The sequence below is a fragment of the Lissotriton helveticus genome, chromosome 3_2 (genome assembly GCF_964261635.1).
Source record: "Lissotriton helveticus chromosome 3_2, aLisHel1.1, whole genome shotgun sequence".
Lineage (NCBI taxonomy): Eukaryota > Metazoa > Chordata > Amphibia > Caudata > Salamandridae > Lissotriton > Lissotriton helveticus.
The window spans coordinates 294,702,543-294,727,195 of NC_136062.1; positions in this window are offsets into that span (position 1 = coordinate 294,702,543).

A 24,653-nucleotide genomic window follows, 5' to 3' on the forward strand; every position below is an offset into this window, starting at 1 on the left:
CCAATGGGAAGCCTGGCAGCCCCAGGCTGCAGCCCAAATGCCTCTTGCTGCACTATCGGCACATCAACATCCACACTAAGAGTGGCTTCATCCGCACTGAGAGTAACTTCATCATCCGATGATTCTTCGTGAACAGAAAACTCACTGCCTGAATCTTCCCCTCCCTCCTCTGCCTCAGATGCAGAGTCATTTTCTGAACCAAGGTCAGAGGAAGACTCAAAAAGCATACCAACAACCTAATGAGCAGTAATCCTGCGGCTAGCCATATTCGTTACTAAGAATGGAGACCTGGTAAACAAGTCAACAACAACCACCAACACTGTGCAAAATAAGCAAACAAAGTGTGGCTTTATCACAAATATCTATATACTCAAAAACTATATGATTCACTTGCAAAAGACAGCTACACTCACCAGCACCTACTCTGCAGAGACACAGCAAAAACAAACAATATCCCACTAGAAAGAAAAAACAAAAGCAATTACTCACAAGAGAACAAAATACACATCAAGTACAAATGCAGAAAGTTTTTCAAACTCAATAAAATAGAAGCTAAACATTCAGCTATTATTCCACCATTTACAAAAAGACATTTATGAGTAAATAGAAAAAGAAACATTTTGTTACCAAACACATACAACTACACATACTGCAGGACCACAAGTGACAAAACCGTAACCTGGAACATCAGTCAAAAGCCTTGAACTAGAATGAAAAGGAGAAGTAAAACATTACAATTCAGAAGAAATAAACAATTAACATTATAACACACTATACCACTACTCAAATGGCCATTCTGCCACCAAGGGGGACAGTAAAACAGGCAAAAGTAAATAATAACTGATGCCCCATCCCATTGGGGCAACTCTTACCCAAGGGGCCATGCCGAAACATAAATATATGCATGTCCCTGGTGCTAGTGGGTTTTCAAACCCCACACCCTACAGAGCGGGGACACTCACCTGTTTCCCCTCTGGACGCAAGCAAATGGCTTCCAGAGCATCCGGCTGCTACAGATGACGTTGGTGCGCGCAGACGTTGCAGGATCACCCGGGGGGGGTCCTTTAGCGGAAACTCTTCCGCTGCCATTCCTGCTTGGGGGTGTAGATGGGATGCCCATTGAGGGGAGCGCCTGCGCTTCCCCCCTGGGAGGCTGCCCATGACGGAATGGTTTCGTCATGAGCACACACCCACCATGGCTCATGACGGAACCCTTCCATGATGGTTCTGCTGTGCCGACAAACAGGCAAGGTTTTTTTTCTGGCTTCGATTAATTGGGGGGGCGGGGAGGTGGATACAGAGACCTACCATGTCTTCTCTTATTTGTTTGATTAGATTGTATCTCCTTATTTGTCCTGGGTAGAATGTTATATATGCAGGCATAATCAGAGCTATTTCAGTGATTACTATGACTATTTGATGCAAAATCACTGATAATCAGGTGATTTCTACTCCTCACGTAACTTCTACCGCGAGAGCGCATTTAGGGAGTAGCTGCTGGCTGTTCGTGTTCTGTTGCATTTAGCGCTATTTCGTAATTAATACAAAGTTAGGGACAAAAATCTTACCTCAAGAGCACTTTTAGCATGTGGCGTATAGTGCTTGCTATTTGTGTTCTGTGCTATTCAGTGCTAATTCTTAGTGCAAAAATGCCCCTTCAAGTCCATTTTGGGCGTAGGACATTTTTGCTTAAAGAAATAGCGCTGAATGCAGAACGTGTAATTCTGCATAATTTCATGGAAACATCAGGTAATTCGGAGTGATTACGTATAACAGAATTATCTGAGTTACGCCCACCCCTAATCCTTACCGAAGGATATCTCTGCTGATGGAAGCTGGGTTATGGAGATGAATTTGTTAGACAGTCACAGAGCTAATTATTTGTTGGAACATTTTCAAAGTTTTATACACATGGGTTTCCCAGCTACTTTTTTAATATTGTGTGTACTTTTATGACCAACACTTGCCAATAAAACAAGCTGCTTCCCCACTGGGTGGATTACTACTCTGCTATATATAGAATTCGGCTATCTATCGCAACATAGAAAGGAATGCAAATGAGCATTCGCAGAGCATAAAATATTTCAACCTATAGAGCTTAAAAATAAACAAAGATAATAAACCTGTGCTCTTACAGGAAAGGTACTAACTAAAAAACAACCACCATCAGTGGAAGATAAAACGGGACACAGTTGAACAAACAGCTAAATGAACTTAATTGGTAATTTCATTCTCTACAAAAATTCACCCAATCCAGATAAGGCCTTCTTCACCATGAAGACAAAACTAAAGTTCCTGAACCCGTCATCCTCCCCCATAACGAAACTCTAGGTAGTCATGTGTGTGAGCTTGCGTCCAACCAAAGCTACACTTAATGGGATAATAGCCTGTCAAAAAGCACACGCCCGCTAGTCTGTAAACAAGTACTGAAGGTCCAAGTAAATGCCTCCAACAATGACCATCAAGCAGAGCTAAAGTGACTTGCACTATCACTCTATATAAAGCCAGGATCAATTCAATGCACAAAGCAGCAATAACAAAGTCCTCCAAGCTTTACATAATATTAAAACAGCCCTGATAGCCAGAGGCCATCACCTCATACCAGTAGCAGAGAAACAGCATTTGCAAACAACTGGAGATATCCAGAATCCCACTGCCTAAATCCACGTGTGAAATAAGACACTGAACAAAATTAATTGGTACAGAGTGCAAGATGGAAGATACATACGATCCACGGATGACTACCTTATCTTTAGAAGACTATTCAAGGGTTGGCTCTTCATAACCACCTTACTCAAACATAAATATACAGCATATCCCTCTGCATATAAGCATTTATTTGAACCAAAGATGTGTACCTACATTTGTGTATAACTTTGTATAAACGTGTTTTACAAATGTGTTTTTAAATATATAGATACTCATTAGTTCTGCTTAGTTCTGTACATATTACTTATGGTTTTATTCTTCTATGTTTAACATGTATATAAGTGACTGCATGAATAAATAAATCTTATACAACTATGTATCTACAATTGATTCACTGTTGAATTGCAAATAAAACCTAATAAAAACAAATATATGAACTTTAAATACAGCAACATTTGAAAATCTGAGTTTATTAAATACAACTTAAATCTACATATATTACCATCCTCATACATATTCACCTTCCATGGACTTATGCATCTTTATATTTATTATTTTTCTTCTGCATCTCCAATGCACTACCGTATACCTCTTGCAATATATCCTCTACCTCTACTCTGACTCATCTCTAACCTCATTCTACTACTCTCTCCAACGCAATACCCTATTTCTCATCCTACACCTCTCTCAATATATTATCTACCTCCACTCTAGCACTCACCCAAACCCCATTCTTCTACTGTGACCCCCAAATAACCCTTTCTAGACTCTTCCCGCCTCTACCTCTCCTTGCATCATCTCATACCTCTTTTACTATTCAGATCTCCCAAACAAGCCTTTCTAAACCCTTCCCTCTGACTTACCTCCTCCACCTCCCCTTTACTCATCCCAAACCTCCTCCTACTGCTAATAGCTAAAAGAAAATTAAAATGTTAAATCCTTCTCTCTTCTATCCCTCCACTATCCATTCCAATCCAAATAACAAACTAACATATCCACCACTCAAACTAATTTCATATTTCCCTATATAATTCCCAACTAATCCTGTTTGGGTTCTGGAGTAGTATGCTACCTGCTCAAAAGCACTTTGACAACTCATCAGGAATAGAAAGCGCAATATAAATATAAAAGGAAACTGATCTATCTTCTATCCCTCCACTATCCTTTTTCAATCCAAATAACAGACTAACATGTCCACTGCTGAAATTAATTTAATATTTTCCTACTCAAATTCACTACTAATCCTTTTTGAGTTCCTGAGCAGATTGCTACCCGCCAAAAAGCGCTTCAATACCTCAATGAGGGTAGAAAGCGCTGTGTAAATGCAAACCCTTCCCATGCTATCCCTCCACTATCCTTTTTCAATACAAATAACAAACTTGCATGTCCACTACTCATTTCATATTTCCCTATACTAATCTCCCCACTTATCCTGCTTGGGTTTCGGAATAGCATTCTACCTGCAGAAAAACGCTTCAACACCCCACTAGGGGTAGCAAGAGCTACATAAATTAAAACCCCTCTCTCTTCCATCCCTCCACTATCCTGACTAACATATCGACCGCTCAAATTAATTTCATATTTCACTCTACTAATTCACCACTAATCCTTTTTGGGTTCCGGAGTAGCGTGCTACTTGCTGGAAAAGCACTTGGACGCCTCGTCAAGGGTAGTAAGCGCTTTTTAAATGCTATTGCAATTAAAAAGAATAGATCACAAAACCTCAAACTCAGGCAACGGATGTCAAAGCAAACTGACTACTCGTCAAGGGTAGTAAGTGCTTTTTAAATGCTTTTGTAATTAAAAAGACTAGATCACAAAACCTCAAACACAGGCAACTGATGTCAAAGCAAACTGAGCGCCAACAGAGCAAAGGCTGAAAGATGGCGCCGGTGGAGGAACCGGAAGGAACTATCCACAATGTTGGCGTGTAGGACCAGACATTCAGTTCCTCCTACGCTACCTCAGAGCTGAGGAAACTCTGAACCGAAACTAGGTGAGGGTTAATGAGCCACAGAATCACTGATGTGATAGATCTGAAGGTTTGAGAAAAATCTTGGCATCCCGAAGAGGTCAACCCTAGGCCTGGAGGAAAGGCTGGTCTCAGTCTGCTGACAAGGCCAGCAAAGATTAACAAACTATCGGGTGTGAATGATGCAATACCTATGAATTCGCACGAGCGTCACTTGTAAATCCAGACATCTTGCCAATAAAGCTCTATTGCATGATATATTGTACACTACTGTATTGTATTGATACGCACTGAGAGAACGGGAGTTGGGCAGGCGCTCAGAGTAGTGAAACGGTAACACTAACAGAGAGAAAAGATTGCTGCTGGGAGGGAGAACGAAGCCACTGGAAAGAGGGAGGTAGAACTGGGAAGGGAGGGGAAAGGGTGAGGGAAAGAACGTCAACGAGGGGAAGGAAGACACTGCTATAGTGAAAGAAACAATGGGATGCTGGTAAATGGGGGGGGGGAAGAAATGGTGAGGGCAAGGCAGAGAATTAGAGGGACGCTTAAAGAAAGAGAGAATTGTACTGAAAAGGAGGCAGAAGAAAGCAGTATCGCCTGAATCAAGCTCAAATCCATGCAGTCAACCATGCTTTGCAAAATGGCGCCAATTATATGGGTCACTTTTTTAGGTATTTGGGGCCTCATTTATGAGCTCCCTTTTAGTACTTATGCGTCACCGGATTGTCATTTTTTTGACATTCCTGTGGTGCGATGTGCTGCGGCATATTTACAAGGCCACATAAAGCCACTTTACGTGGCCTTGTAAATATGTGCTCCTTTCAAGCAGAATGCTGCATAAAAAGGGTGTTCCATTGGTGTTGCTGTGGGTGTTCCCACGCAACACCCATGGAATCTGAAGCATCCCCCATTTACGAGAAAACAAACCTAGGAATGCGTCAGAATCTAATGCCACCTTCGGGGTGGAATTAGGGAGGCGCAACAAAGAGAAATGTTTTCATTTCTCTTTGTTTTTTTCTTTTTCCATGTGCGCTGCATTCTGCAGCACACATAGACAGAGGAAATAGCCTGAATTGATTGATTTTGTGCAGGAAGGTGCCCCTTCCTGCCCAAAATCACTTAGCCCCACAACGCAGGAACCCCTGCAGGATGGTGCAAGGGGGCCTGCGCTGGCGCATGGCAGCGCATAGTGTCTCTTTTTGTATTATATCTAACAAAAAGATCCAGAACCTCTCTTTTCTTACGATATTTTTTTGTCATCTAGTCTCCTCCATGGTAAAATTTTCTTCATAATGGTCCATTTCAGATCCTTTTGTAAATGTCTCTGATTCGGCCAATGCTGGACCAATGGCGCTCCTGTCTTGTGATTGCGGATATTGGACTTATGTTTGCCTACTCGTAGTCGTATTTCCCTTCCTGTTTCTCCTACATAGCCAAGCGCGCATGGGCATAAAATAAGATAGACAACATTTGAAGTCCTACAGTTTGTCGTCAATCATAGTTGAATAGTACTACTCCCAACTTTCAATTATTCTGCTATAAAGACATTATCACAAGCTTGGCATGTTCCACATCTGTAGTTGCCCATGATGGGATTAGCACCAGTGATTGATTTCTGGCAAAATTGGTCTTGGATAGTAGTTCTGGCTTTGACTAGGAGGTATGCTGGACCTATATAAAAGGCCCCAGTCCCCCCCTCCTTGGTTACTTTGACTAGGAGGGGCCTTAGATTATAATTTCTTTTGAATACAATTTGCATTCATCCTCATTGAAATTTAACAGGTGCCGTTGAGAGTTCACTGCCTGTCTGATTTTCTGGTTCAGATTGGAGTATTGTGCATACAAGTTTTTATTTTGTCTGCTTGGCTCTTGTTTCAAAATATTTTGCCCTTTTGAAAGAGTCCCTAAGCAGCCTTTTGGGGTAGCCTCCCATGAGTAGTTTTTGTTCAAGTACTTCTGCATGAGTACAAAAAAAATCAAGGCTTGTGCAGTTTCTGTGAAGCCGTAAGTACTGGTTACGCCTTGTTTCTGACAGCGCAGATTCAAGATGCTGAAGTGGAGTAAAGTATTCTTAGCGATCTGTTTAGCGTACAAAGATACTGCAATATATTGGTTCCGGTGTTCAATCCAAGCATCTTAAAATTCCACTTTGACCCTACTGCTATTAGGGGTAAATCTGAGGTTGTCACATAGGTTAATCCACTGAAAGAATTGTCCAAGAGCTTCTTCTCCTCCATGCCACATAAAAAAAGATCTCATTTATAAAACGATGCCAGCTATGTATGTTTTAAAAAAAAATGGAGCAATCTCGTAAATATGTGTTGACTCGAAATCTCCCATATAGAGGTTTGCTCTGCTAGGTGCACAGGCTGCTCCCATACTGACACCTTTTGTTTGTTGGCATAGAACACCGTGGAAAAATAAATTCACTGAGAACTATATTCAGACCTTGAAACTAGAACGCATTATTGTGATCATGTCCTGCTCCCTGTAATGTCCATTGAATAACTTCTAAGGCCCTTTCTTGAGGCACATCAGTATAAAGGGCCTCCATATCCATTGTCACGGGAATTTCTCTTTTCTTATTGAATGTTATGCCTTCTATTATAGATATAAGGTGTCCCATACCACTAAGTTAGGCAGGTAATCGATTCACTAGGGTTTTAAAAAATACACCGATGTACTTGGACAAAGGTACAGTAGCTGAGCCTAGCGTGGATACGATTGGGCGCAACAGCGGGTCCACTGTATTTTTGAGGGTCTTGGGTACCCCGTGTATGACTGGAATTCGTGAATTGATCGGTTTAAGAAATTCCAATTCTTTTTCACAGATGATTCCTTCCTTTTATGCTTTTTTGCAGATATACTGTATTTTGCCCTTCACTCTGGTCTCCGGGTTTCCCCTGATCTTCCTGCATGAGTGGAGTAGAGTCATAGAGTGGAGTGGAGCAGCATACAGTGGAGTGAAGCGGCGCAGACTGCCCTAGAGGGAAGTGGCATAGAGTGGAGTGGCGCATAGTGGCACAGAGTGGAGTGTAAAAGAGTGGATCAGAGTAAAGTAGAATGTCAGAGAGTGGAGTGGTGTAGAGTGGATTAAAGTGGCATGGAGTGTTGTAGAGTTGAGTAGAGTGGTATAGAGTGAAATAGGCAAGGTGTGGTAGCGCATTGCCATTACAGACAACACATTTTCAATTGAAATGACCATTACATTTGCAAAGACAGCTGTACTGATAAAATGATACAGTGCACAAACGATAATGTGTGGAAATGGCATCAATTAGTATATTGATTTGTATTTATCATATTCAAATATTTGTTTCCACCACCATTCCGAATGAAAAAAAAAGCTTCATTTGTTCTTCCTGATTTGGATATATTCTTAAATATTTGTACAGTTAATTTACAGACATTCAAATGTTATTTTGTACTAAAAAAAAAACATTTTCTTTCTCAGTACCCGCGAGATTGTAAGATAAATTCTTTCACTTTGAAGTCAGACAAAGAAAAGTAACATCAAGCTCTGTCAGAAGGCACAGTCTGATTTTTGACATCTCTCTTTAAACACACACCAAATGTGACAAGATATGACTAACATTTAAAGGCCTATTTACAGAAAGTGAAGTCTGGTGGAAGAATACATGGACTGGTGGTGAACAAGCTTTGCTCATAAGGAGAGACAAACACATGCTGGACAGCCTAAAACAAATAAAGCCAGCAAATAGAAAACCAGCAAATGTGAGTTACAAACCACAAAGCAATAGTGAGAAATGAGAGGAATGCATTCCCTGGGAAGCTTTCAGAACGCCCACAAGAAGTCTTTGCACAACCAGACAGATGTTTAGTCTGGTGGCTTCAACCTAAAGAGGAGGCAACAGAGAGCAGATGCCCTGGGTTGCCCTAGGACATGGGTACGCATAGTACGGCATCAGAGCCGCCAGCGGCCCGGCAAGCATTCCTTGGCGGCCCGCAGACCTTGCAGACATCGTACCTGTGTTATAAAAGTAAAAATAAAAATAGTGTCAGCAAACACTGCCGGTTGCAGCAGTCCGGACTCTCAGATACTCTGCTCTGTGGGGGGCGGGGATTCCAGTGATTGTCAGAGTGGAGATGCAGGGGCACTAAGAGGTGAAATACAACAAAGCTTAATTAACATGCAAATGGTCTTTTAAAGACCTGTGAAGTGGTCGGGTGCGGCTGTGTGTGTGCGCCAGGGAAGTTGTCTCAGCCCGGGCTGAGGGCTGACACATACACACGGGGTAAGATGACAGAGGGAGGGAGAGGGAGACAGAGGGGAGGGAAGGAGAGGGAAGGAGGAAGGGAGTCAGAGGTTGACAGAAGGAGACTGAGGTTGTAAGAGGGAGGGAGACAGAGAGGAAGAAGGAGAGAGGAAGTCATGGGGAGACAGAGAGAGGGAGACCGGGAGGGAGAAGGAGGGAGACGGAGGGTGACAGAGGGAGGGAGGGAGATAGAGGGTGACAGAGGGAGGGAGAGGAAGGGAGACAGAGAGAGGCAGTGAGGGAGGGAGACAGAGGGAGACAGGGAGAGGGAGACAGGGAGAGAGATAGAGGGAGGGAGATAGAGGGAGAGAGACAGGGAGGGAGGGGGAGGGTGTGAGACGGAGGGAGAGGGAGGGAGAGGGAGGGAGACAGAGGGAGGGAGACAGAGGGAGGGAGACAGAGGGTGACAGCGAGAGGGAAGCAGAGAGAGGCAGTCAGGGGGAGACAGAGGGAGGGAGACAGGGAGGGAGAGGGAGGGAGACTGAGAGAGGGAGGGAGACAGGGAGGGAGAGGGAGTGAGAGGGAGGGAGACAGAGGGTGGGAGACAGAGGGTGACAGAGGGAGGGAGAGGAAGGGAGACAGAGAGAAACAGAGAGAGAGGGAGACAGAGGGAGGGAGAGGGAGGGAGGGAGAGTGGGACAGGGAGGGAGGGAAAGGGAGGAGACAGTGGGAGACAGAGGGACAGGAAGATAGGGGGAGACAGAGGGAGGGAGACAGAGGGAGGGAGAGAGAGTGGGAGACATAGAGGGTGGGAGACAGAGAGGGAGGGAGACAGAGAGGGAGGGAGACAGAGAGAGGCGGCGAGGGAGGGAGACAGAGGGAGGGAAAGGGAGGGAGGGAGAGGGAGGGGGGGAGGGGGGAGAGGGAGGGAGAGAGGGAGGGAGGGAGGGAGAGGGAGACAGGGAGGGAAACAGAGGGAGGGGGAAAGAGGGAGAGAGACAGGGAGGGAGAAAGGGAGGGAGACAGAGGAAGGGAGACGGAGGGAGGGAGGGAGACGGAGGGAGGGAGACGGAGGGAGGGAGACAGAGGGAGGGAGACAGAGGGTGACAGCGAGAGGGAGGCAGAGAGAGACAGTCAGGGGGAGACAGAGGGAGGGAGGGAGACAGGGAGGGAGAGGGAGGGAGATGGAGGGAGACAGAGGGTGGGAGACAGAGAGGGAGGGAGAGAGGGGGAGGAAGACAGAGGGAGAGAGACGGAGGGAGGGAGACAGAGGGAGGGAGACAGAGGGAGGGAGACAGAGGGAGGGAGACAGAGGGAGGGAGACAGAGGGAGGGATACAGAGGGAGGGATACAGAGAGGGAGACAGAGGAGACAGACAGAGGGAGGAGGGCAACAGAGGGAGACAGACAGAGGGAGGAGTGCGACAGAGGGAGAAGGGCGACAGAGGGAGGAGGGCGACAGAGGGAGAAGGGGGCGACAGAGGAGGGAGGGAGACAGTGGCGAGAGACAGAGGGAGACAGAGGGACGGAGACAGAGGGACTGAGAGAGCGAGACAGAGGGGCAGAGAGAGAGGGAGACGGGGTGTGACAGAGGGAGGAGGGCGGCAGAGGGAGGGCGACAGAGGGAGGGAGACAGAGGGAGGGAGGCAGACGGAGGGAGGCAGATGGAGAGAGACAGAGGGGAGGGAGAAGGAGGGAGAGAGAGAGAGAGAGAGATGTGTGTATGCCGGGCCTGGTGGCTCAGTAGACGAAGGCGTGTGCTGCAGGGAGAGGGAGGGAGGGGGAGACAGGAAGGGAGACAGAGGGGGAGACAGGAAGAGTGACAGAGGGAGGAGACAGAGGGAGATGGAGAGAGACAGGGAGGGAGACAGAGGGATAGAGACAGAGGGATAGAGACAGAGGGAGGGAGACATAAAGAGAGAGGGAGAGAGGGGGAGACAGAGGGAGGGAGACAGAGGGAGGGAGACAGAGAGGGAGACAGAGAGGGAGGGAGACAGAGAGGGAGACAGAGAGGGAGGGAGACAGAGAGGGAGGGAGACAGTGGGAGGAAACAGAGGGAGGGAGACAGAGGGAGGGTGACAGAGGGAGAGAGACAGAGAGAGAGGGATAGAGGGAGGGAGACAGAGGGAGGGAGGGAAACAGAGGGAGGGAGACGGAGGGAGGGACGGAGACGGAGGGAGGGAGACAGAGGGAGGGTGACAGAGGGAGAGAGACAGAGAGAGAGGGATAGAGGGAGGGAGACAGAGGGAGGGAGACAGAGGGAGGGAAACAGAGGGAGGGAAACACAGGGAGGGAGACGGAGGGAGGGACGGAGACGGAGGGAGGGAGACGGAGGTTGCCAGAGGGAGGGAGAAAGAGGGTGACAGCGAGAGGGAGGCAGAGAGGCAGTCAGGGGGAGACAGAGGGAGGGAGGAAGACAGGGAGGGAGAGAGACAGAGAGGGAGGGAGACAGTAGGCGGAGGCAGAGGGAGGGAGACAGTGGGAGGAGACAGGGGGAGGGAGACAGAGGGACGGAGACAGAGGGAGGGAGACAGAGGGAGGGAAACAGAGAGGGAGGGAGACAGAGAGGGAGGGAGACAGAGGGAGGGAGACAGTGAGGAGGGAGACAGAGAGGGAGGGAGACAGGGAGGGAGGTAGACAGGGAGGGAGGGAGGGAGACAGGGAGGGAGGGAGACAGGGAGGGAGGGAGACAGGGAGGGAGGGAGACAGGGAGGGAGAAAGAGAGGGAGGGAGAAAGAGAGGGAGGGAGACAGAGGGAGGGAGACAGGGGGAGGGAGACAGGGGGAGGGAGACAGAGAGAGGGATACAGAGAGGGAGACAGAGGGAGGAGGGCGACAGAGGGAGACAGACAGAGGGAGGAGGGTGACAGAGAGAGACAGAGGAGGGAGGGAGACAGTGGTGAGAGACAGGGGGACGGAGACAGAGGGAGACAGAGGGACTGAGACAGAGCGAGACAGAGGGACAGAGAGAGAGAGAGAGGGAGACGGTGTGTGACAGAGGGAGGAGGGCGGCAGAGGGAGGGCGACAGAGAGAGACAGACGAAGGGAGGCAGAGGGAGGGAGACAGAGCGAGGGAGGCAGACGGAGGGAGGCAGACGGAGGGAGGCAGTTGGAGGGAGACAGAGGGGAGGGAGAAGGAGGGAGAGAGAAAGAAAGAGAGAGATGTGTGTATGCCGGGCCTGGTGGCTCAGTGGACGAAGGCGTGTGCTGCAGGGACCTGTGTTCAACCTCATGGTCACCATTTTTTTTGCTTCAGCCCTGCCCCCTCCCCCGCTGACCCCGCTCCCACTGGTGCAGCCCTCGGCCACAAACCACACTGTAAATTTGGCCCCCGAGAGAAAGTATGTGAGTACTCATGCCCTAGGAGGACACAGAAGTGTGAGCCATGTGTAAGCTAATGCACTACTGCTTTCTTACCCAGTGCTGGGGCACAAATAGGCAGCCTAGTCACACACACACACACCTTTTTCAGAGTAGTTCAACTGTTTGTGAATGTTGTCTAGCATAGGTTTTGTACTGGAAGGCCAATCTTCCAGTACAAATATTATGACCAGTCTACCTTTAAAACTTTGTACATATTGGATATGTGCTGTACAGTGCAGCGCACATGCAATGCTTGGAAAGTTCGGAGAAATAAAACACGTCTCCTTGTTATCATTGCCCCAGGGAGGCATTATTGTTTGGTGCAAAACCCTGTCTGCCACTTTTAGTAGATGGAGATTTTCATCAAAAACCATGGGTCGGAGCGTGGGATCACCCACGTACCACCCGCCTGAAGATGCCACGATGACACAAACTAGAGCAAACCCCTACTTAAATTACTTCTAGGCTACATTTCAGTGAAAAAAAAGTACAACCTCTGTGGAAATAGGCAGGGAGGCGTGAGACAGCAAGTAAAAATGAGATAGTGAGAAAAAAGCAATGACTGTAATGACACGGGAAAGAAGAGATAAAGAGAGGGCAGTAGATGGAAAAAGAATGAGGTCAAACACGAAGAAGTAAAGAACAGCAGAAAGAGATAGCAAGGGATGCAGAAGCATTAGAAGAGAGGTACAGAACGAGCAAAGGCTGGAGGGAGAAATGCGGGGACAGAAGAAAAAGTGCGAGAGAAAGAGTTAAAGAGTGAGGTAAAGATAAAGGGAAAGAAAGTTCAAGTGAGAGATTACGATTGAGAGAAAGAAAAAATGTACGTACCTACAACAATAATTCTCCAGTTGTAATATTTTTCCATGTTATGTGCGTTTGCCTTCATCTAGTGGCTTGACCTCGAATTGCATGTTGTGTTTTTTAATCAAAAGTTTAAAATTGCCGAGTTTGAGTAAGAAACAGTCTTCTGAGACAGGACTCCTCGTCCTCAGCACTGGGGCCATCTTCAGATTATTGCTTTACACGTCGTGTTTATGAATGTCAGTGTATGCGTGATACAGTTCCTAAAGAGCTGTGCGGATCTCACGGGAATGCATTGATACTCCACCCTCGTCGACAATAGAGAAATTATATGTTGTGCGACTTTTTGCACACACCCAGTAAATACCACCCCCCAGGGTTGAGGAGTTTACTGGGTGTGATTAATATTTCCTATACCGAGTCTTGAATTTGGAAATGAGGTAAATGATGCAGAGTCAGTATTTACCACACCGGATTCGCCATGTTTCACATTTTTACAGGATTTCCCTACAAACAATACATTCAGGAAGTTTGATCCGCTGAAATCTCTCAGGGTAAAACAGTCAGGTTGTCATAATGACCACATAACACAGGATTGGGATCTCTGTGCAGCCTCCCTCGACGCTCCTATCTGAAGAGACGGATGGAAGCCCGAGGCTGGAGGGGACTCTCGCGCCAGGCAGGAGCTGTGCCTGTTTTCCATCATAGAAGTTTTAAAGGGGTCATCCGACGAATGATGTCACAATAGGTCTCAACACCCAAACAGACATCATTAAAGGAATATTCCAGAACGCGCATTGTTGCTGACTGACTGTTAGGGATACAAGGCAGGGAAATAGAGCGGTCTTTTTTCTTTGCATTGCATGGCGCCTTTGCCTTTTATGAGCCATTAGCCTGAACGCCTGGTGCATTAGTCTGTTCAAGATAATGTACAAGGGAGCAAGAGGGCCTCTTACCAAACAAACGTATTAAGCATGTCAGATGTTCACTCCTATGCTTAAATTGGAAAAACAATACGTGCAGGCCCTGCAGGAGCTAAATATTCGTTGTAGAAGCCCACCGCAGGGCGTCACCGGATGCTGGGGCTGCTGATAACCAAGGCTGCATAGCTATTATTTTACCTCATACCTCTTTCTTCCACACCCTCCCTTGCTTTCTCGTTCCTTTCCATCTGTGCTTTCACTCTGGATACCGGGTGAGTGGCAGTAGCCTGGCTCCACTGGGAAAGGCAGCACGCACAGGAGTGACATCTGCAGTCATTTGTTTAATCTATTTTTACATTGCAGGCTATTTCTTCTAAGGCCGACATTTTAATTGTTTATTCACTTAGTTGGCAGCCTATTTTCACTGTGTTAGCGGCGTCATGCAGAGTTAAGTGCAGGCGCTAGCGCGTAATTTTAAATACAAAGCAGTTTGTTTCTCACTGTTTTTCGGCTCCCTTTGCCCCGGTCCATTGCGGCTCCTCTGCCGTTGCGTGGAGGGCTTGTCTCCTACCGCGGCTCTTCGTGCCGGTCCGGTGGAGTTTGGGCGCCATATTGAGAGGAGCCTGAAGGGCTGAAGGACCGGAGTTAGCGGTCCAGTCGCCCAGGCTCTCTCGCATAAAGCGATCCTCTGTTGCTGGCCTACTGTGGATACCGGGTGAGTGGCAGTAGCCTGGCTCCACTGGGAAAGGCAGCACGCACAGGAGTGACATCTGCAGTCATTTGTTTAATCTATTTTTACATTGCAGGCTATTTCTTCTAAGGCCGACATTTTAATTGTTTATTCACTTAGTTGGCAGCCTATTTTCACTGTGTTAGCGGCGTCATGCAGAGTTAAGTGCAGGCGCTAGCGCGTAATTTTAAATACAAAGCAGTTTGTTTCTCACTGTTTTTCGGCTCCCTTTGCCCCGGTCCATTGCGGCTCCTCTGCCGTTGCGTGGAGGGCTTGTCTCCTACCGCGGCTCTTCGTGCCGGTCCGGTGGAGTTTGGGCGCCATATTGAGAGGAGCCTGAAGGGCTGAAGGACCGGAGTTAGCGGTCCAGTCGCCCAGGCTCTCTCGCATAAAGCGATCCTCTGTTGCTGGCCTACTGTGGATACCGGGTGAGTGGCAGTAGCCTGGCTCCACTGGGAAAGGCAGCACGCACAGGAGTGACATCTGCAGTCATTTGTTTAATCTATTTTTACATTGCAGGCTATTTCTTCTAAGGCCGACATTTTAATTGTTTATTCACTTAGTTGGCAGCCTATTTTCACTGTGTTAGCGGCGTCATGCAGAGTTAAGTGCAGGCGCTAGCGCGTAATTTTAAATACAAAGCAGTTTGTTTCTCACTGTTTTTCGGCTCCCTTTCCCCCGGTCCATCGCGGCTCCTCTGCCGTTGCGTGGAGGGCTTGTCTCCTACCGCGGCTCTTCGTGCCGGTCCGGTGGAGTTTGGGCACCATATTGAGAGGAGCCTGAAGGGCTGAAGGACCGGAGTTAGCGGTCCAGTCGCCCAGGCTCTCTCACATAAAGTTGAAATGTGTCTACGGGAGCGCAGCGGGCGCGACGATGGCGCGCCGGAGGTGCGCCAGAGGTAAGCCCGTCTGTGCCCGTCCGCGCACGCCCGGGACCCGGGGCCTGTCCCCCTGACCAACTTATTAAATACTCCGCCCTGGACTTAAAGACTCTTAAACCTCCACTGAGCCATCCACTACCTTTACCATCAGTCACGCTAAAACGCATTCAATTTTTGGGCATTTTTAAACCTCTTCCATTGATTGCTCATCCCAAACATAATACTCCCATACGTTCGGATTGTGGCCCTTTTCATAATGCAACGCACGACCTGCGTTGTATTTACTTAAATACTAGGTCACTGATTAAAAACCAAGTGGATATCTTTCTCCTACTAACCCAGGAGAAGCCGGATATCCTTCTACTGACTGAAACCTGGATCACCCCCAATTCTTTACCAGATATCCTTGCCTCACTCCCTTCGGAGTATTACATTCTCACAGCTAACCGTACCCCTGGGAAAACAGGGGGCGGAGTGGCGGCCATCATCCTTAAGACCTACCAGTTCCGAGAACTGTCCCCTCTAGTTCTCCCAGGTACTGAGAATTTAGTTATTAAATTGGACTCCGAGAGCGGGGCTCTGATATTAGTACTAATCTACCGCCCACCTCAACATATGGCTAACTTCTCCTCACTCCTAATAGAACAGTTGGCCTCGTATGTCGTCAACTATTCTAAAACTATTCTAATAGGAGACCTAAACTTTTGGTTTGACAATGTGGGAGAAGACCCCCAGGCTGCTGAGCTTAAGGACCTACTGGAGGATCTGAATCTGACCCAACACATTCATCTCCCCACCCACCAGAAAGGTCACAGCCTCGATCAAATTTGGGCACATAACTTACCTATTCCCACACTTTCCATTTCCCCCTGCATCTGGTCAGACCACTATTTTATCCATTTTTCACTCTGAATGGGAGGGATGACCAAAACCAGGCCACCAGTGGCCAAAGAGTTTCGTAAATGGAATTCCTTGGACCTTCCTGGTTTTTTAAAGACCCTGACCACTACCCTTCCTCCCTTGGGCGAGGATGCAGAATCTAGTGAAGGGGTGCTCTCAAACTGGCTACTTCAAGCAGCCGACCTTCATGCCCCCGTGGTGAGCCTTCCAAATCTACGAGGGAATGACGCCCACAAATGGTTTTCCCCTGAATTAAAATTACTTACATTGGGGATTAGACAAAAGGAAAGGAAGTGGAGAGCAAATTACTCATCACAAGATAGAGAAATATATTGTTCAGCAAGGAAACTCTATCAAAAAACCTTGCATCAATACAAGACCAACTACTTCTCTGCAAAAATTTTGAACTCTACGAATAGGTCCAAAGATATTTTTAACATCGTGAATGAGCTCTGTGATGACAACCGAACCCCCCGTCATTAGCACCCACGCAAAAACTTTGTGATTCCTTGAACGAGTTCTTTTTTGAGAAAATCGTGACCATCAAACAGAGTATCACTAGTTCCCCCACCCCACTACCTCTGGCCGACACTTTTTACAACCCCTCTACATTTTATGTATTTCCCCCCCATCGACTCCAAAACACTATCTGAACTGATGGCACGTGTTAAGTCAGGATCACCAGATGACATTTGTCCACCATACATAATTAAGAAGATAGCACAGGCTATCCTCCAAAGCATTCTCCCGCTCTTAAATAAATCTCTTGAACAAGGCATGGTACCTGATAGTTTTAAGCAAGCACTGTTGATCCCTTTGATCAAGAAACCTGGCCTGGATCTTCATGATCCCTCAAGTTACAGGCCGATCTCCTTGTTGCCTTTTTTGTCGAAAATCCTAGAAGCACATGTTTCCAACTGTTTATCCAATTTTATCGAAAGTACAGAATATCTTGAACCCAATCAGGTAGGGTTTCGTCCCTGTCATTCTACAGAGACAGTGATTTTGGCAGTTCAGAACACCTTGCTTTGCATCGCAGACGGGGACGTCCACCAGGCACTGGTACTTCTGGATTTGTCGGCCGCGTTCGACATGGTTGACTATGCCATCCTGGTCAACCGTGTCGAACAGGCCGGCCTCAGGGGGCCTGCCTTGTGCTGGCTGAAGTCCTTCATCTCCAGCCGCACTCAAGCTGTGAGATTGGGAACTTTCACAGCCCCCAGAGAAAGTCCACCTGCGGAGTGCCTCAGGGATCGTCTCTGTCTCCACTTCTATTTAATTTGTATCTGCGCCCCTTACTTCACTCTTTGAAAAATTATAAGGTCACTATTTTTAATTACGCAGACGACCTGCAACTGGTGTTTCCTCTGAATTCCTTTGATGCCGTGTCGGAATTTCAACAGGTCATGTGCCACATCCAGAGATGGATGAATTTAAACCACTTGAAACTTAACCCAGGCAAGACAGAGTTGGTCCTGCCTGGGAAAAGTGAAATTAGCTGGGGGCCTCACTTTTGGCCTCCTGACCTGGGTGCCCCTCCGACTAAATCTAACACTGTCAAGAGTCTAGGGGTTACTCTTAGCAACGATTTATCTCTTAAAGCCCAGATTGGAACGGTTGTATCCTCTAGTTTTTTCCAACTGCGAAAGATTAAGAAAATCTCTCATTTGTTGACCCACTCCGCCCTCATTCAAGCAGTCATTGCCCTAGTCTTGTCCCGCCTAGATTATTCTAACAGTCTGTACCTAGGACTCCCAGCTGGGCAACTGAAAAGATTACAGTATGTCCAAAATCAGGCAGCTAGGCTTATCTATAATTTACCCAAATGGCAATCTATTAGGTCAGGACTAGCCAACCTTCACTGGTTACCAATAGGTCAGAGAGCTATATTTAAAACCGGTTGCATTATATTCAAGGCTTTACAAGGGAAAGGCCCCAAATTTATGATCAACCTGGTGTCTAAATATACCCCTTCACGCAATCTTAGATCTGCTCACAAAGATCTGTTAACTATCCCCTTAGTTAGGAGGAAGCGTCAAGGTGGTAACTCGTTTCAGTTCTTGGCCGCCTCTTTGTGGAACTCTCTGCCTTCCTCCTTGAGACAAAGCGATAGTCTCCTCAACTTTAGACACGCCTTTAAGACCTGGCTTTTCAGACAGGCATATCCTTAGATTCGTTTTCTGACTTTCATGTTGTTGTGCTGTTGTGTTGTAGTTCCCAAAAGTTTCGATAGCGCCATGAAGCCCACGGGCGTACGTGCGCTGTATAAATTAAATTTAACATAACATAACACTCTTTGTCACTGTGATCCAGTGGTCGAAGTGGGGGGAAAAAAAGTGGGGGGAAAAAAGTAGGGGAAAAAAAGTAGGGGAACTGTGGGTGGAGAATCAGGGGGCGGGAATAACCGAAGACTGGATCAGTGGGCGGAGTCAGGGGTGTGGCTAGAAGTAGCAAAACATACCAATTTTTTGTACGTTTAGCATTTCACTGACCAGTTACAGCTTATAACGTTATTTAATTCAAACAATGTATAAACATGTGTTTTTGAGGTTTAATTAAGGAAAAAGCAAACACTCATAGGGAATACAGGTTTATGTAAAGCGTGCAAAATATAAGCAGGAACAACATGTTACCTTAATGCCTTTACTCTCATTGTTCAGAAATCCATGAGTATTTTTTGTTTCAAACATTGAGGACATGAATACAGGGCTCCTTCTGTACACACGTATTAAGGAGGGCTCAGAAAAGAAAGGGACTCTTCAGGAGAATCTAGAATCAAGGAAACCCACAAAGGCTCCTTCATATTCATGTCAGCCAGCCAGCTGCTCATACATAATATAGCAAAAACAACAACTAGTGGATAGAATGCAGAATAATGTCATACATTTACCCCAGTACAGAGATCTAGGCCTATATCCATAGTTTTTTGCTCACCATGCCATTTCAGTTTGGATTCAGCCATATGCAAATCAGTCCAGGCCGAACTGCCAGGCCAGGCCCTCCCTGGACTGGAAACAAGCATCCTAGGACCCTTTTTGGGCTTTCAGCCCTCATCAGCCAGGATAGCTTGATTCCAGTGCATGGAGAGCACAGGACCCACGTCTGGGCATACTCGTCCCACTCGGGGTGACAAAAGCAAAAAGAACAACTGATGGGCAGAATGTAGAACAATGTCATACATTCAACCCAGTACAGAGATCTGGGCCTAAATCCATTGTTTTTTTGCTCACCATGCCATTCCAGTTTCCTCTTTTGCCCCATCACTTCTCCTGCCCCGTCCCTTCTTCTGCCCCGTCCCTTCTCCTGCCCCGTCCCTTCTCCTGCCCCGTCACCTCTCCTGCCCCGTCACCTCTCCTGCCCCATCACTTCTCCTTCCCCGTCACCACTCCTGCCCCGTCACCACTCCTGCTCCGTCACCACTCCTGCCCCGTCACCTCTCCTGCCTGGTCACCTCTCCTGCCTAGTCACCTCTCCTGCCCGGTCACCTCTCCTTTCCTGTTGCCTCTCCTGGCCCGTCACTGCTCCTGGCCCGTCACTGCGCCTTCCCTGTCACTGCCCCTACCCCATCACTTTTCCTGCCCCATCACCGCTCCTGCCCGTTCAGCACCCCTGCCCGATCACGCTCCTGCCCCGTCACTGCTCCTGCCCCGTCACTGCTCCTGCCCCGTCACTTCTCCTGCCCCGTCACTTCTCCTGCTTTGTCACTTCTACTGCCCATTACTTCTCCTGCCCTGTCACTTCTCCTGCCCTGTCACTTCTCCTGCCCATTACTTCTCCTGCCCGGTCACCTCTCTTGCCCCATCACCTCTCCTTTCCTGTCGCCTCTTCTGTCCCGTCACTGCTCCTGCCCAGTTCACTCTGAGTAGAACATTGACAAATTACACAAGGAGGCAAGTTCCCCACAGTACTCTGTTTGGGGAAAGCTCCTCGGTGAACAACCTTTACAACGCAACTTTTACCACGCAGTGCCTTTACGACGCAACTTTTACAACACAAACCATTACAACGCATTGCACTGGGGGGCGCTCTAGGATAGGGAATAGGTTTAATTTACTATCCAACACCTTCCCTACTATCCACGGGGACTGGAGTTGGAATAGTAAATTAAACAATTCACTATCCAGCGCCCCAAAGCACTATGCGTTGTAAAGGCACGCGTTGTAAAAACAGCGTTGTAAAGGCATGCGATGTAAAAGCATGCGTTGTAATGTCATACATCCAAGCTCCTCTGTTATGCCCTCCTCTTTTTTGAGCTCGCCCATGTGCTTCTCCCCATTACTTCCCCACAAGCGGCCTCCGTGTTGCTTTCCACCAATCCTTGAATTGCTTTTTCTCCTTCCTTTCTACTCTTGCTTTTGTGTCCCCTTCAGCTCTCTCCATCTGTTGCTCCTGCGTCCCTACTGTCTTGCTGCGGTGCCCCCCACCCTCCCGTTCACTTACAAAAAAACCACACCTTTGCACATTCATTTTTTTAGTTACCTGGTACAACTTGGATCAGTAATAAAAAGGTTTTTAAAGCAACACGTAATTTGTAGGGGCTCACATGTATGGTGCATGCGCCTATAAATATACACAGGTGGCCATGTCGAAGGCTTTCGTATTATTATTTTTTTACTTTAGCCACTCTGCATTGAATCACTGATGCTGTGAAGCGTTGCTGAAAACCATTGCCATTTATAATGGCTCACACAGGCGAGACCTAACGGCTTTGTCTGGCACATGATATGCAAAAAGGCAGGCAGCGGGCATTGTCATTCCAAAGGGGATAATCAGCCTCAATCGGAATGACAACGGGCCTGCCATCAGTCTGTGAGAGCTCAGGGAGGGGCTGCGGCAGCCTCTGGAGCTCAACAAAGAAGTGCAAGCCACCCCTGGGCCACCACAAAAGCTGAATGAAAAAGTTATTGTTTTAATAAAGTACAACTATTCTTGCTGTCCCGGGATGCTTCTTTGAAAGAAAGAAGTAGGGAAACGGACTGAAATATTTTTTTTAAGTAGGGGCACGCCGTGCCCTTCCGTCCCCGCCCACTTCTACCACTGCTGTGATCTTATCAATCTCTCCCTTTTCTGCCTTTCTCCTTCATGCCCCTAGATCAAAGTCTGAGGGAGGAAAACGAGACCGTGGTGGAGGACCTCCCGGCAGCCACCAGTACCGGTGATTTTCAGAGGGCAGGCGGGCCTATGCGGAAAGTTCAGTTCATCAGCAACCATCACTCAAGCTCGATGAAGGGGCGGAGCGCGGTCTCTACTCTTCGAGCAGGAGTCTCTCTTCAGAGGAACTGAATGTGGCCCCTCTGGAGCGGCCCCAGGGGTCCTGTGGCACCACCTGTCGGCACTGAAGGGCAATTGCTAGGGGGAAAGATTTCTGCATCCAGTCTGACGCCTGGAGGATATTCTTGAGGTCATAAGGCGAAGTATCTGCGGAAGAAGTAGCCATCAGAAAGGTATACGTTGGATCCCAGCTCAATGGCATAACAAAACTCGACTAGTCATCTGTGGAAGCCACAAGTAATTTTTTCACATCAAATGTGAATGATAAGGGGAACATGGCCATGCCAGTCTGTCTGTTGATGACCACTGTTAAATAAATTTCACTAGCCACTGTATCCATGTATTGTAGGGTGGATCAGAGAAGGAACTGTCCAGTCCAGCGTGCCCTGATTCAGATCAGCTTGCAATCTGTCTTGTCCAGAAGAGAGAGAGAGACGTTTTGAGGCATGGGTAAAGTGTGCAATTGCCCAGGGCCCCCATCTTCCAATGGACTCCCTGGGAGAGGGATTTTACACCACCGCTGTCTAGATATCTGCTTTCACCTCTCCCTTTCTCTTTCTCTCTGAAAGTTTAATATATACTATCGTTTGGAATCATGCAATCCTGAAATAGCAGGAAAGGTGGAAAACAATGGAAAAGTTGGACTGAATAGGGGGACTCAAAATATGTCTTGCCGGGGCCCCAAAATCCTTTAGATGATACTGAGGGAGCTTGAAGTAAATCCATTTGTTCCAAACATATCTTCTGGCTGTGGTAGCCAGAAAGGCATTTGGATCTGCTTCTCACAATTGGACAAATGAGCAGTTGTGATTCATTTGCTTTCCAATGGTATCAAGCAGTGCTGGGAACAAGGAGGATTTCATTCCCCGCTGCTATTCTTGATTCATAACCTGCTTCCTGTTAGCTCCTGAGAATTCTCGTGTCTGTCTTACATTGCAGTTTGCCTGGACAGCGTGGCACACAGTGGCGGCTGCTCCCAATGCGAGGTGGTAGGGCGGCAAGGGAAGGGGGCGGGGGGACATAAATACATTTGAAAAAGATATCAATTTAAATGGAAAAAAAATGACGCTGCGTCTGCTTCATTTTCATCCTCTACCGATCCTCAACTGGGGGACACTGCTCTCAGGTGCCAATCCCAGCGCTTCTCCCACACTGGGAATACTATTCCCAATGTGAGAGAAGCACTGGATCTGGTCTGAGCGGCCTGGTTTGCCACTCAGACAGTGCCTGGAAGCCTGTGGCTTTTCTCCACCTGGCTGTGCTACACAGCCGAGTGGAGAAATTCTAAGTGTGCATGACAGTTTGGGCAGAACCGCCATGTGCATTTAGTAGTGCCCCCAACTCCTCCTGAATCTCCCCAAAGCGGCCAAATGGCTTGCGTCACAGCGCTGCGTTACTTTCTTGTAAATAATTCCCCTAGTATTTATGCCATGGAGTCCTGCAGAGAGCTCCATTTTTCCTTTCCAACACAAATAAATGCTCATTGCTTGCCTTCACACACAATCCAACTTATTTTGCCCTATGAACCGTTGGCAGGGAGCTATAAGAGGTCAAACACAGTAAAGTAAGAGGAAAACTTCTTGAGGATCAACTTCACAGTTTATTAACACTAAACAAATATTTTACAGTGTGTTTAACTTATTCTGGGGATCTCTGTAACGTTTGCAGATCAATGAATGATTTATGCATACAGCTGTCTTTGTATGAGTTTAAGCACAGTAATAATAGCCTTACAGGGCCCACACACAGCTCTACCAATGCACCTCACTCTGTACTCTTCAGCTATTCAAGAATATCCAATCTACAACTGAGATGCATTTTGGAAAATTCAGGTGATTATCGCCATTAAGAAGAGAAAGCAGGATTTCAGTATCATCTTTATAACTCATGAACATCATGCCATTAGATAGAATCAACTCCTGGGCAGACATAAATGTTAAAGAGAGTGGGACTCAGGGAGGAACCCTGAGGCACACCTGAAGAAAGTTGTGGGACTTGGCCCTTTTCCCAGAAATGTTTCGCTTTTTGCTCCCTTAATTTAGGCTGCCCCCTCATTGTAATAAAAGTGTATAGGCCTTGTGTAGTGGAGATGCCCTGCGTAATGTTAAACTAATGTTACGGTGCAGGTGCCCTCTTCCCCTAACATGGCTGCCACTGACCCCTGCTACTGCAGCGCGGTCTTTATGGGCGCATTCTAGTAGCCAGGAGCTGGCTGGAACCCTCAAACAATGTATCAAATACTAGCTTGCCAGCCTGCCCATAGCCAGAACGGTGAAACCTCCTAGAACCTCCTGGAACCTTCTGGAACAGGTGAGGTGACACCAACTGGCACTGCCAACTGTCAACTGGCACTATATAAGGAAAGGGAGGGAAACTTTCCAGTCAGATTGAGGGAGCACAGACCTGGAGGAGAACCTACGCAGGAGTTTTAGACAGTGGGGCCTAGTCAGGGACCTATGATACTGGGAGTGACAGGGCTTAGGTGTTGCCTTCCAAGTGTTGAGGAATCCTGAACTTACCCCCCTGATCTGGCCCGGCGGGAGGGGAACCCAGAGTCCACCTGAGGTGACCGGCTGAGGAGATTTGATACCAGCCATCAACTCAACCCCCCTTCAAGGAACCAAGAATCTGCTATTTACAAAGGCGCAAGAAACCTAAAGCGCCAAGAAGACACTTTTCTACCTACAGGACTATTGAGGGATCAACCAGGTATTGGTGCTGAGTCACCCCCTGCGCTCCCTGACACCACCTGGGTCCCTGCGCTAACCTGCCACTGTCGTGTGGCCTGTCCTGTCTGATCTGCTGGTTTCCTTCCAACTAAAATAAACTGCCTGCTGGCTAAGCACTCCTATTTCCTAGCGCTAGCACCCTGGACTACCTGTCCTGCTGGCGCTGCCTGAACTGCCTTATTTATGGGAATGGCCCCTGAGAAGCGCTGTGCCTGCG